Genomic DNA, 12,965 nt, shown 5'->3' with positions numbered 1-12,965 from the left:
AGCCTCTGCCCGAGAGACCGTTCCTTCTAGATAATACAGTTCCTCAAATACAAGATATTAGATATGATTTGGGATTAGGTTGTTCTGACACTCCAGACTTCTGTCTCCACATGTAGGGCTAAATGTCAGGTCCCCTTCACCCTCCAGTTGCACGTCAATCATACGTCATGCTGCTGCGCGCGCATCTCTGCCACATGTTTTTGCTGACTCTGCAGGATCCTTCTAGGGATCCACCCACTTATGACACCTTTATGTGACGTTTCTAGCACACACCTCCGTGTACGCCCTAGTGCACGCCTACTGTTACGTATTTCTGTTCTTATCTCGTTTCTCTCAGCTGTTACGCCTTCTGCATTCAATATTACTGTATGAAATGACTATATATATGATTTCCTGATAATAAATCATTGTACATGTCCATTGCAATTCCTACCCTGAACCCTCGTGGTGATGGGCAATTGTACCTGGTTCGAACCAATTCCTTTTTAAGGAATAAAAACCCTTTTAAACCTCAGATGCCACGGACTCTGCCTTCTTATTTTGACTGAGTTATTCTTATTGAACTTTACCACATAAATTCCGCATAGGTAATTAAAATTTATCACACTCCTCAGCCCGGTATCACAAGAAAACGTCCCCGCTCCTCCGTGGGAGCTTCCTCAATTTGAGCGCCTCCGGGCGCGCTGGTCCTCGCAATGCGTGGGCGGAACCGGATCTTTACCCAAGGTTTGCTGGGAGCTGTAGTTCCCCCCAGCTGCGGCCGTGGAGCTGGAAACAACGGCGGCAGGGGGAACGAGCAGCGTCAGGGCCCCAGCAGCAGGTGAGGGAAAGTGCGTGTGCCTGCTCCCCTCCCCAGCCCGGTATCACAAGAAAACGTCCCCCAATAATAATTAAAAATGTACTCGTGTCAGAATACCAAGCCTCCTTGTGCCGTAAGATAGAGACGTTAACCGTCCCATTGACTAAATACGGGCCACATCACCTACATGTGCCATAATTTACCTTAGTGTACACCAAAAGTCATCCGTTCACATTAATGGGGCGAAAGCCGTCTGCTGGACGCCGTCCACACTCTCAGCCGAAGAAGCCGTGAATGCGGAAAGGAACGCGGAAACGACGTGCATGCTGCAGATAAGGAAACCTGTCAGCGCAGTCGTCTACGTCACCACGGTTCGTGGATACTACGTAGGTTGCCTAGCAACCACAACGCATCCACCATCTTAAAAAACAGGGTGAATCACGTCCAAGGTCTACGTCATCTTTGGCTGTAAATAGCCCCTCCTTTTTCAGATCGGACTCAGATAGTTGTAGCCATTCCTCTAAATTAAAGTCCCTACTCTTCAGTGAATGATCGGGAAACGTTAGCGATCACCATATTGAAAGGAGAAATCATCCGGTCAGATTACTGTTAAAAACATCCCGGGCAGTGTTAAGTGCACAGAAAATGTAGGGAAATGTGATATTTAACAAGGTGCAAATATGAATAACAACAGCATAAATCATTATTACAGGTGCATATATCGTTATCTAATCCATTGCCAAACATATGTGTTTCACAATATACATCAGGTAATTAGAAATGAGTCACATTCGTGTTTCACAATTTACATCAGGTAATTGGAAATGAATCACATTCCATGTATAAAACATATATACACATATAAGTGCACTAGTGCACTAGGTTGTATCAGATTATACAAAAGAAACCAAAAGGGATTACATTCCATGTATATAGTACGTCAATAGTGTCGTGAAACAGAAGCATTGCAGTTACCATATTGCCTGACGGTAAAGGATTAGCATGTATGTCTAGACATTTTAATTTGGAAATTCCAGGTCAACCATTATGCAAGCTTGCCATTTGTCTTGTGGTTTCCTCATACTCGTTGAGGCCCCTATTGACAGTGTCATATACGTGCCACCATTTGCATTCTTGCACACTTAATGTGCTTGCAAAATCCCCACCTCTCGCATTCATAGTGACCTTTTCAAGAACCCACCATCTCAGGCTTTCTGGTGGGTGGCCGAATTTCAAAAAATGTTCAACCATCGGAGCTCCCTGGACCCCACAACGGATCCTGCTGCAGTTTTGCAGGATCCTGCTCTACACCCTTTGTATGGTTTGGCCTAAGTACATGAATCCACAAGGGCATTAGATGGCATATATCACACCAACCGAATTACAATTGGTGTGTTGGCTCATTGTGTGCTTATAGTTATTTTGTGTGCAGTGTTTCAGCTCCAACGTTAAAGGGCACGCTTTACATGTGCCGCATTTAAAGTGGCCTAACACGGGTGGAATATTCCAGAGAGTGGTCTGAGTATCTTTAGGTTTGCTTGGAAATAGTGATTGGACTACATAATCCCTGATGCTTCTTCTTTTTTTGAATGCATGCATCAGTGGATCAGGGATTCCTACCTCATCCGCCACTAGATGCCAGTGGCTGTTAGTTAATTACTTTTTTAATGTCACTGCTCCTAGTGTTAGAAGTAGTGACCCATGTCATACGTTCATTGTTTCAACAAAAGAGAGGGGGGACCGAGGAGCCAATAAAGGTGCAGTGTCCATGCTCCTAAACCAAATCTGTTCGCAAATAGAGGACAAAGTTCCTATACCAGGGTGCTGATGTCTTTGTAGGTCTGATAATTGACTAATGCTCTTCCCATAATCATTGCAATTGAATGGTTTTTCCCCTGTGTGTGTTCTCTGATGATACCTTAATGCTGAAGAGCTGCAAAAACTACTGTCACATTCACTACAATGATAGGGTTTTTCCCCCGTGTGGATTCGCTGATGACTTTTTAGGTCTGATAACTGACTAAAGCTCTTTACACATTAATTGCACTTGAATAGTTTTCCCCCTGTGTGTGTTCGCTGATGTCTTTGAAGGTGTGATAACCGACTAAAGCACTTTGCACATTCACTGCACTTGAATTGTTTTTCCCCGGTGTGTGTTCGCTGATGTCTTTGAAGGTGTGATAACAGACTAAAGCACTTTCCATATTCAGTGCACTTGAATGGTTTTCCCCTGTGTGTGCTCTCTGATGTTGTTGGAGGCTTGATAAGTGACTAAAGCACTTTGCACATTCACTGCACTTGAATGGTTTTTCCCCTGTGCGTGTTCGCTGATGTCTTTCAAGGTCTGATAACTGACTAACGCTCTATACACATTCATTGCACTTGAATGGTTTTTCCCCTGTGTGTGTTCGCTGATGTATTTGAAGTTGTGATAACCGACTAAAGCACTTTGCACATTCACTGCACTTGAATGGTTTTTCTCCGGTGTGTGTTCGCTGATGTCTTTGACGGTGTGATAACAGACTAAAGCACTTTGCACATTCAATGCACTTGAATGGTTTTTCCCCTGTGTGTGCTCTCTGATGTTGTTGGAGGCTTGATAAGTGACTAAAGCACTTTGCACATTCATTGCACTTGAATGGTTTTTCCCCTGTGTGTATTCGCTGATGTTTTTGGAGGGTTGATAAGTGACTAAAGCACTTTGCACATTCACTGCAATTGAATGGTTTTTCCCCTGTGTGTGTTCGCTGATGTATTTGAAGGTGTGATAACCGACTAAAGCACTTTGCACATTCACTGCACTTGAATGGTTTTTCACCTGTGTGTGTTCGCTGGTGTCTTTGAAGGTGTGATAACAGACTAAAGCACTTTGCACATTCAGTGCACTTGAATGGTTTTTCTCCTGTGTGTGCTCTCTGATGTTGTTGGAGGCTTGATAAGTGACTAAAGCACTTTGCACATTCACTGCACTTGAATGGTTTTTCCCCTGTGTGTGTTCGCTGATGTCTTTCAAGGTCTGATAACTGACTAAAGCTCTTTACACATTCATTGCACTTGAATGGTTTTTCCCCTGTGTGTGTTCGCTGATGTATTTGAAGGTGTGATAACCGACTAAAGCACTTTGCACATTCACTGCACTTGAATGGTTTTTCTCCTGTGTGAGTTCGCTGATGAACCCTTAATGCTGAAGAGTCACGAAAACTACTATCACATTCACCACAATGATACGGTTTTTCCCCCGTGTGTGTTAGCTGATGACGTTTTAGGACTGATAACTGACTAAATCTCTTCCCACATTCAATGCACTTGAATGGCTTTTCCCCTGTGTGTGTTCGCTGGTGTATTTGCAGTTCTGATAACCTACTAAAGCTCTTGACACATTCACTGCACTTGAATGGCTTTTCCCCTGTGTATGTGTGCTGATGAATCTTGAGTAGTGAAGTTAAACTAAAGCTCTTGCTGTATGTGTATGATTCTTCTTTCTTGGTTAGTGTCTGTGGGTCGGGTATATATTTGTCTACATCCCATGACTGCATTTCCTGATGGGCCGACATGGCTGATAAAGCACTTGTGTTTTTCTCCCACACTTTATATGTGTGCAGTACTTTGCACGTTTGATTTCTGTTTTAACAATAAAATGCGATAGCCACCAAATATTTGCCACACTCCTAATATGTGGAAGGTGTCTTTGTAGGCGATTGTGCCTTTAGATTGGATTACGACTATACACGCTTGCGGGTAAAGATGTATCTTCCTTCTGGCCGGTGCAAATCGGGACAGTCTGTTGTATTGTAGATACAAGAACTCCTCTTTCCTTTACCCGTCAATTGTCTGGCTCTTCTCTGGTTACTGTGGTTTGGCCAGAAATAGTTTACAATTCTCCTAGAGCACGGAGTGATGGTTTGTCATCATTTTATAAAACAGAGCACTGTGGTAATCACATCATACAAATCTCATGATCAAAGCTGGTGTTGGACACTTGTTTATACAGGAGGGGGTTCGTTATTGTTGTTGCCTTAATTTTCCTAAGGTCATTTCTTCGTCTTGTGGCGTGGAGGTGCAGAGCTCAGCCTCTTACAATCACTGAACTGCCCTTGATGCTTGATCCGGGATCTGTCAGTGTGTGTGCAGGTTCCTCTGTCCCGACTGCTCTGATGTTTTTCTGAATACTGTAGCTCATTATTTCTGCTATTATTGAAGATTTACCGCATTAGCTTCATTATTGATGTTCATTTCACACATTCAAGGCTTGTTTTCTGTTGGATGTAAAGATATTTAAAATTACTAAATGGAAACATAATTGAATGAGAATTCACAATGTTTAACTGGTTGTAAAAGACATTTTGGGGGAGATTTACCAAATCTCCACACAATGCAGCGCAGCCCTCCCCCGCGAGGCTACGCTGCGTGGCGCGACAGGAAGGGAACAGGAGAGCAGCATATTTTCAAAGATATGGCTCTCTCCTTCCCTTGTGTCGGCACTGATTACAGCGGCACTGCATCAAGCACACACCTTAGCGCCAGAGCACTAGGGTGTGTGTGTTTGTGAGTCCAGCATGGGTTTTGTACAGGAAGGACACCCTTCCTGTACAAATTACTAGGCCTCGACACGAGGGAAAGCTTTTGCCATTTTGTATACGTTTTGAACAGTTCAGCACACATGCAAAGTCAGAAAAGGAAGGAGAAATGAAAGCATTTCTCCTTCCTTGCACCTTGTTTTGTGGTTGCACGGGAACGCCCATGCACCACCCTTGGCAGGCCCCATGGCACAAAGTAATGCGAAACAAAGGTATGCGCAGTGTCACATTACTTTATTGTTATTTCAAAAGTAAATTAGGAAAAAAGATTTTGCGCCATTTTGTGCCACTTTTGTGACGCAAACAGTGCAAAATCTTAGTAAATCTCCCCCTTCTTCTTTATCGCTTTTGAAGCTTAGCAAGGAATATTTCATCATACACAGATATTTAACTAAAAGTTCTGTTGCTCAGGTGACATCTTATTAATGTCTGAAAAGGAGGTGATTTACCAGTGTTTACAGAGTAACTTAGCAAAGTAAGGGCGCTCACAGAGCACCCAATTGCTTGAGGTATAGCTTAAGATAGACGCATATGGTCAAGATTTCATTTAAACAACAATAGAGTTTAGAAAAAGAGCTGGATCAGGCTGGGCTGTTAAATTTCCAGTAACTCTTTACGAAGTATACAACAAAAGTAACTCCATTTACACACTTTTTCTCAATCTTTCCGATTCATTCAAGATCATCTCAAATATCAACTCCTGTCTTTACCTCGCTGTTCATAAATCACCTTTGACACTTTCAACAGCTCCCTTGGTTCAAGCATTTCTGGTTTCTTCTAACCAGGAAGATTGGAACATTATTGTGAGTTGAGGGGGGTTTCCTATCACCATAGCATCTGTCCATCTCCCTGAAACTAGTGCCGCTTACAGAGCCTAGTTCTGGCCCTGGAAGACAACTTTAAAAAGCAAGTCTTTAGTTCTTCCTAAAGTAGATAAAGTTCTGTAAGATGCAGCGCCGTCCGGGGCTTTTGTGTAAAACAGAACGAGGGGTTCACTGTAAGCCCCATCCTTTACATTATAAGCGCAGATCAGGCAAACAAACTTTGAGTCATATAATTTAATATTCAATGAGATCAGTCATTTAGTACTTATAGAAAATCCATCACAACCAATAATTTACCTGACATATCCCCGCAGCAGATGTGTGCATATTACTCTTTCACCCCCTTTTCCAACATTACATGGCATCTGGCATGACGTTGTCCTTTTGGGGCCCAGGATGCCATTTGTGACCGGATGGGCATTTGGAAGAGCGGGAGGAGGTGTCAGTTATCCACAGGTGATGCAGCATTTCTACCTTTCCATATTTCTCATAATCAAGTTGACCTAATTTCATGTCCTTCGGCCCCCCCTACAGCCCTCTGGCTGCGCACTCACTCTGTGGCATTCATCAGAAGTCAGATAATTGCCTCATACTCACAAGGCCATGGATCTCACTTCTTCTACAACACGTATTGCAGACAAAGGGCCTAGTTAGGAGTTTGTCCAACAGATTATTGCCTCAAAACTAGGGGTGGGTGAAGAATTCCGCTCTGCCGGCGGAGCTAGCGAAGGTTGCCCACTGGTCCAAAAAACTCCATGTAGAACGGAGTTCTTTTCTCAAGCAGTTCGCCAACGGTAAGGTGACGAGCGCTAGAAAATAAAACACGCTAGACCTCCTCCTGACGAGATTTCTCATTGCGGGAGGTCACGGCAGGTCGCGACAACTCGAGTGTTAAAATCTGCCATTCTTGTTGATGAAGCTGCCATTCGATTAGAATATCAATTAGAGCGGCAGAAAGCAGCAGTGCCCTCTGGAACGACACGTAGTGCTGTTCGTGCTGATTTTACAGTGGGGGTTAAATTCCTGGCACTAAAAATCAGTACGAGCAGTGCAATTTAAACTCTGCCACTAGCGGAAGTCTGCAGAGTGCAACGGAGTTTCCCTGACACTTCATGGAGTTCCGCGGGGTAAACTCTCCAAACTGCACCAAGGCATTATCAAAACGTGACAGATATCCTGTCTGCCTTATTATAATTGCCACAGGATGTAATGCATTTTTAATGGGGCGGGCAGGATACCTGTCACATTTGTGCTGAAATAAACCATCCGCTGAAATATTAATCAGGCATTTGGTGTACATTGCATCCAGTGTGGCTAGCTGGGCTTGAAGGATCTTGTGGTTTGTGGGTCTCACACTGCGTTGAGGTCACCGCCAGGCAGACCTTCCATCAGCTGCGTCCTGTGCAGATCTTCCTTCCAGGCAGGACGTCTGTCAGCTGAGCCTTGTGCAGATCTTCCGTCCAGGCAGGACCTCCGTCAGCTGTGCCTTGTGCAGTTCTTCCTTCCAGTCAGGACTTCTGTCAGCTGAGCCTTGTGCAGATCTTCCTTCCAGGCAGGGGCTTCTGTCAGCTGTGCCTTGTGCAGATCTTTCTTCCAGGAAGGGGCTTCGGTCAGCTGCACCTTGTGCAGATCTTCCTTTCAGGCAGGAATTCTGTCAGCCATGCCTCATGCAGATCTTCCTTCCAGGCTGTAATTCTGTCAGCTGTGCCCTGTGCAGATCTTCCTGCGAGGCAGGACTTCTGTCAGCTGAGTTTTGTGCAGATCTTCCTTCCAGGTGGGACTTCTGTCAGCTGTGCCTTGTGCAGATCTTCCTTCCAGGCAGGGTCTTCTGTCAGCTGCACCTTGTGTGGATCTGCTTTCCAGACAAGGGCTTCTTTCCTCAATGATCAGTTCCAAGGTCGGGAGAGGTAGAACTGGTCTAGGTCATCTTCTTTATTGCAGGTCAACTGGTCAAGCCACAGAGCTCGTGCTCTGAGAGGACGGAGAGGCTGGGCTTTCTGAGCTACATGAAACATTAAGACAGTTGTACCGCAGCCAGCACACACTACAAGACTCCAAGAGTCAACACTACAAGTGCTGCTCCAAGGTTTAATTCTACCACTGTATCTGAACATCCCCTGGCAAATGCCAACTAGAGAATAAACATCCTGCCTGCACCAGCAGAGGGCAGAAAGCTTTTCAAGCAACTCGAGGTAAAAGGACTTTCACTATATGTCATAACTGAAGATGATAATCTTTGGTAACATCAATCCCCTTTGGACAAGGTCCTCCATTTTGCTATAAGATTGTAACTCCTCCTGCGCAGACACAAACCCTTTAGTCCGTATTGGATGAAGCTCAGTGGTTCTCCCCTAAAAGAAGGCCCTCCACAAATTGCTGACATTTTCTTACACCCCCTGAAAAGCTGTGGCAGCACACAGACCAACTACACCCCCTCAGGGTTCACCCGTCCATCTGCCAGGATCAAGACTCAGATCTTTCAACCTTCTCTGTTACCGTCATTGGAACGGCCCGTCTCTGGGATTCGTGGAAGCTCCACAATCAGTGAGCTCAGAGTTGCTTTGTAAAACCATCTCATGAGAGTGGAAGAAAAGAACATTAAGTGAAATGCACCGCACAGAAGTGTAAATAAATCTACTATTATCGTTCCATGTACCATTGTCCTACTGCTGATGTTTCGACATGGATGTTTTGCCGACTATCACAGCAGCTTCTTCATTTAAAATCTTACTCACTACTGACCTATGTACTGTTTCTGACCCTACGACATCTCTGGCAGACATGCTGGGCTGACTGTTGCTACATAAATAGGAAGTAGATTGCTAATGCAGGGAGAGTGCAGTGTATTTGCAGTCAGATGCACTTGATTGGGATAAAAGATACCACGTTTGTTAGAAAAGCTGCAACTATTAGAATAATAACACACCAAAAGCAGCGCACATAATGCAATAACAGACCAGGTACTAGAAAAACGTGACGCAAACAATGCAATAACACAGGCCAGGAACAAGGAAAATCTGATGTAAACAATGTAATAACACAGGTCAGGCACTAGGTGAATCTGATGCAAACAATGCAATTAACACTGGCCAGGCACTAGGTGAATCTGATGCAAACAATGCAATAACACAGTCCAGGCACAAAGAAAACCCAATGTAAACAATGCAATAATACAGGCCAGGCACAAGGAAAATCTGACGTAAACAATGCAATCACACAGACCAGGCGTTGGGAGAATCTGACACAAACAATGCAATAATACGGGCCAGACACTAGGAGAATCTGATGTAAACAATGCAATAACACAGGCCAGGCACGAGGAGAATCTCACGCAAACAATGCAATAACACAGGCCAGGCACTAGGAGAATCTCACACAAACAATGCAATAACACAGGCCAGGCACGAGGAGAATCTGATGCAAACAATGCATTACCACGGGTCAGGCACTATGTGAATGTGATGCAAACAATGCAATAACACAGGCCAGGATTGAGGAGAATCTGATGCAAACAATGTAATAACAAAGGTCAGGCACTAGGTGAATCTGATGGAAACAATGCAATAACACTGGCCAGGCAATAGGCGAATCTGACGCAAACACTGCAATAACACAGGCCAGGCACAAGTAAAATCTGATGTAAACAATGCAATAACACAGGCCACGCACAAGGAAAATCTAATGTAAACAATGCAATAACATAGGACAGGCTCGAGGAGAATCTGATGCAAACAATGCAATAACACAGGTCAGGCACTAGGTGAATCTGATGCAAACAATGCAATAACACTGGCCAGGCACTAGGTAAATCTGACACAAACACTGCAATAACACAGTCCAGGCACAAGGAAAATCTGATGTAAACAATGCAATAACACAGGCCAGGCACAAGGAAAATCTGATGTAAACAATGCAATAACAGGCCAGGTGTTGGGAAAAATCTGATGTAAACAATGCAATAACACAGGCCAGACTTGAGGAGAATCTGATGCAAACGCTGCAATAACACTGGACCGGCACTAGGTGAATCTGATGCAAACAATGCAATAACACAGTCCAGGCACATGGAGAATCTGATGTAAACAATGCCTTAACACAAACCAGTCACGAGGAGTATTTGATGTAAACAATACAATAACACAGGCCAGGCGTTGGGAGAATCTGACGCAAACAATGCTAATAACACATGCCAGGCACGAGGAGCATCTAACGCAAACAATGCAATAACACAGAACAGGCACTAGGAGAATCTCACACAAACAATGCATTAACACAGGCCAGGCACTAGGAGATTCTGATGCAAACATGCATTAACACAGGCCAGGCACTAGGTGAATCTGATGCAAACAATGCAATAACACAGGCCAGGCAGGAGGAGAATCTGATGCAAACAATGCAATACCACAGGTCAGGCACTAGGTGAATCTGATGCAAACAATGCAATAAGACTGGCCAGGCACTAGGTGAATGTGATGTAAACACTGCAATAACACAGTCCAGGCAAAAGGAAAATCTGATGTAAACAATGCAATAACACCGGCCAGGCACAAGGAAAATCTGATGTAAACAATGCAATAACACAGGCCAGATTTGAGGAGAATCTGATGCAAATGCAATAACACAGTCCAGGCAATAGGTTAATCTGACACAAACAATGCAATAACACAGTCCAGACACAAGGAAAATCTGATGTAAACAATGCAATAACACAGGCCATGCACAAGGAAAATCTGATGTGAACAATGCAATAACACAGGCCAGGCGTTGGGAAAATCTGATGTAAACAATGCAATAACACAGGCCAGGCTCGAGGAGAATCTGATGCAAACAATGCAATAACACAGGCCAGGCTCGAGGAGAATCTGATGCAAACAATGCAATAACACTGGCCAGGCACTAGGTGAATCTGATGCAAACAATGCAATAACACAGTCCAGGCACAAGGAAAATCTTTATGTAAACAATGCAATAACACAGGCCAGGTGTTGGGAGAATCTGACGCAAACAATGCAATAACACGGGCCAGACACTAGGAGGATCTGATATAAACAATGCAATAACACTGGCCAGGCACAAGGAAAAAATGATGTAAACAATGCAATAACACAGGACAGGCACAAGGAAAATCTAATGTAAACAATGCAATAACACTGGCCAGGCGTTGGGAGAATCTGACGCAAACAATGCAATAACACGGGCCATACACTAGGAGAATCTGATGTAAACAATGCAATAACACAGGCCAGGCACGAGGAGAATCTGATGTAAACAATGCAAAAACACAGGCCAGGCAGGAAGGAGAATCTGATGTAAACAATGCAAAAACACAGGCCAGGCGTTGGGAGAATCAGACGCAAACAATGCTAATAACACAGGCCAGGTACGAGGAGAATCTGACGCAAACAATGCAATAACACAGGCCGGGCACAAGGAAAATCTGATGTAAACAATGCAATAACACTGGCCAGGCGTTGGGAGAATCTGACGCAAACAATGCAATAACACGGGCCAGACACTAGGAGAATCTGATGTAAACAATGCATTAACACAGGCCAGGCACAAGGAGAATCTGATGTAAACAATGCAAAAACACAGGCTTTGGGAGAATCTGACGCAAACAATGCTAATAACACAGGCCAGGCACCAGGAGATTCTGACGCAAACAATGCAATAACACAGGTCAGGCACTAGAAGAATCTTCCACAAACAATGCAATAAAACAGGCCAGACACGAGGAGAATCTGATGCAAACAATGCAATAACACAGGCCAGGCATAAGGAAAATCTGATATAAACAATGCAATAACACAGACCAGGGGTTGGGAGAATCTGACGCAAACAATGCAATAACACGGGCCAGACACTCAGAGAATCTGATGTAAACAATGCAATAACAGGCCAGGTGTTGTGAAAATCTGATGTAAACAATGCAATAACACAGGCCAGGATTGAAGAGAATCTGATGCAAACACTGCAATAACACTGGACAGGCACTAGGTGAATCTGATGCAAACAATGCAATAACACAGTCCAGGCACATGAAGAATCTGATGTAAACAATGCAATCACACAGGCCAGGCGTTGGGAGAATCTGACGCAAACAATGCTAATAACACAGGCCAGGCACGAGAAGCACCTAACGCAAACAATGCAATAACACAGGCCAGGCACTAGGAGAATCTCACACAAACAATGCATTAACACAGGCCAGGCACTAGGAGATTCTGATGCAAACATGCATTAACACAAGCCAGGCACTAGGAGATTCTGATGCAAACATGCAATAACACAGGCCAGGCTAGAGAAGAATCTGATGCAAACAATGCAATAACACAGGTCAGGCACTAGGTGAATCTGATGCAAACAATGCAATAACACAGGCTGGGCATGAGGAGAATCTGATGCAAACAATGCAATAACACAGGCCAGGCACAAGGAAAATCTGATGTAAACAATGCAATAACACAGGCCAGGCTCGAGGAGAATCTGATGCAAACAATGCAATAACACAGGTCAGGAACTATGTGAATCTGATGCAAACAATGCAATAACACTGGCCAGGCACTAGGTGAATCTGACACAAACACTGCAATAACACAGTCCAGGCACAAGGAAAATCTGATGTAAACAATGCAATAACACCGGCCAGGCACAAGGAAAATCTGATGTAAACAATGCAATAACAGGCCAGGTGTTGGGAAAATCTGATGTAAACAATGCAATAACACAGGCCAGGCTTGAGGAGAATCTGATGCAAACAATGCA

The 12,965-nt window shown here is 44.1% G+C and overlaps 1 pseudogene across 1 annotated transcript; it reads right to left on the bottom strand.

Annotated features, from left to right (window-relative positions):
• Window positions 1-1,589: 1,589 nt before the first annotated feature.
• On the bottom strand, window positions 1,590-4,468 carry LOC147736986 (uncharacterized; annotated as a pseudogene). The gene has a single exon (XR_015299285.1). The product of XR_015299285.1 is annotated as an uncharacterized LOC147736986 (transcript).
• Between the last annotated feature and the right edge of the window lie 8,497 nt (window positions 4,469-12,965).

Source organism: Lissotriton vulgaris, chromosome 1_1 (genome assembly GCF_964263255.1).
Source record: "Lissotriton vulgaris chromosome 1_1, aLisVul1.2, whole genome shotgun sequence".
Taxonomy (NCBI): domain Eukaryota; kingdom Metazoa; phylum Chordata; class Amphibia; order Caudata; family Salamandridae; genus Lissotriton; species Lissotriton vulgaris.
This window is presented reverse-complemented; position numbering and strand designations above follow the sequence as displayed.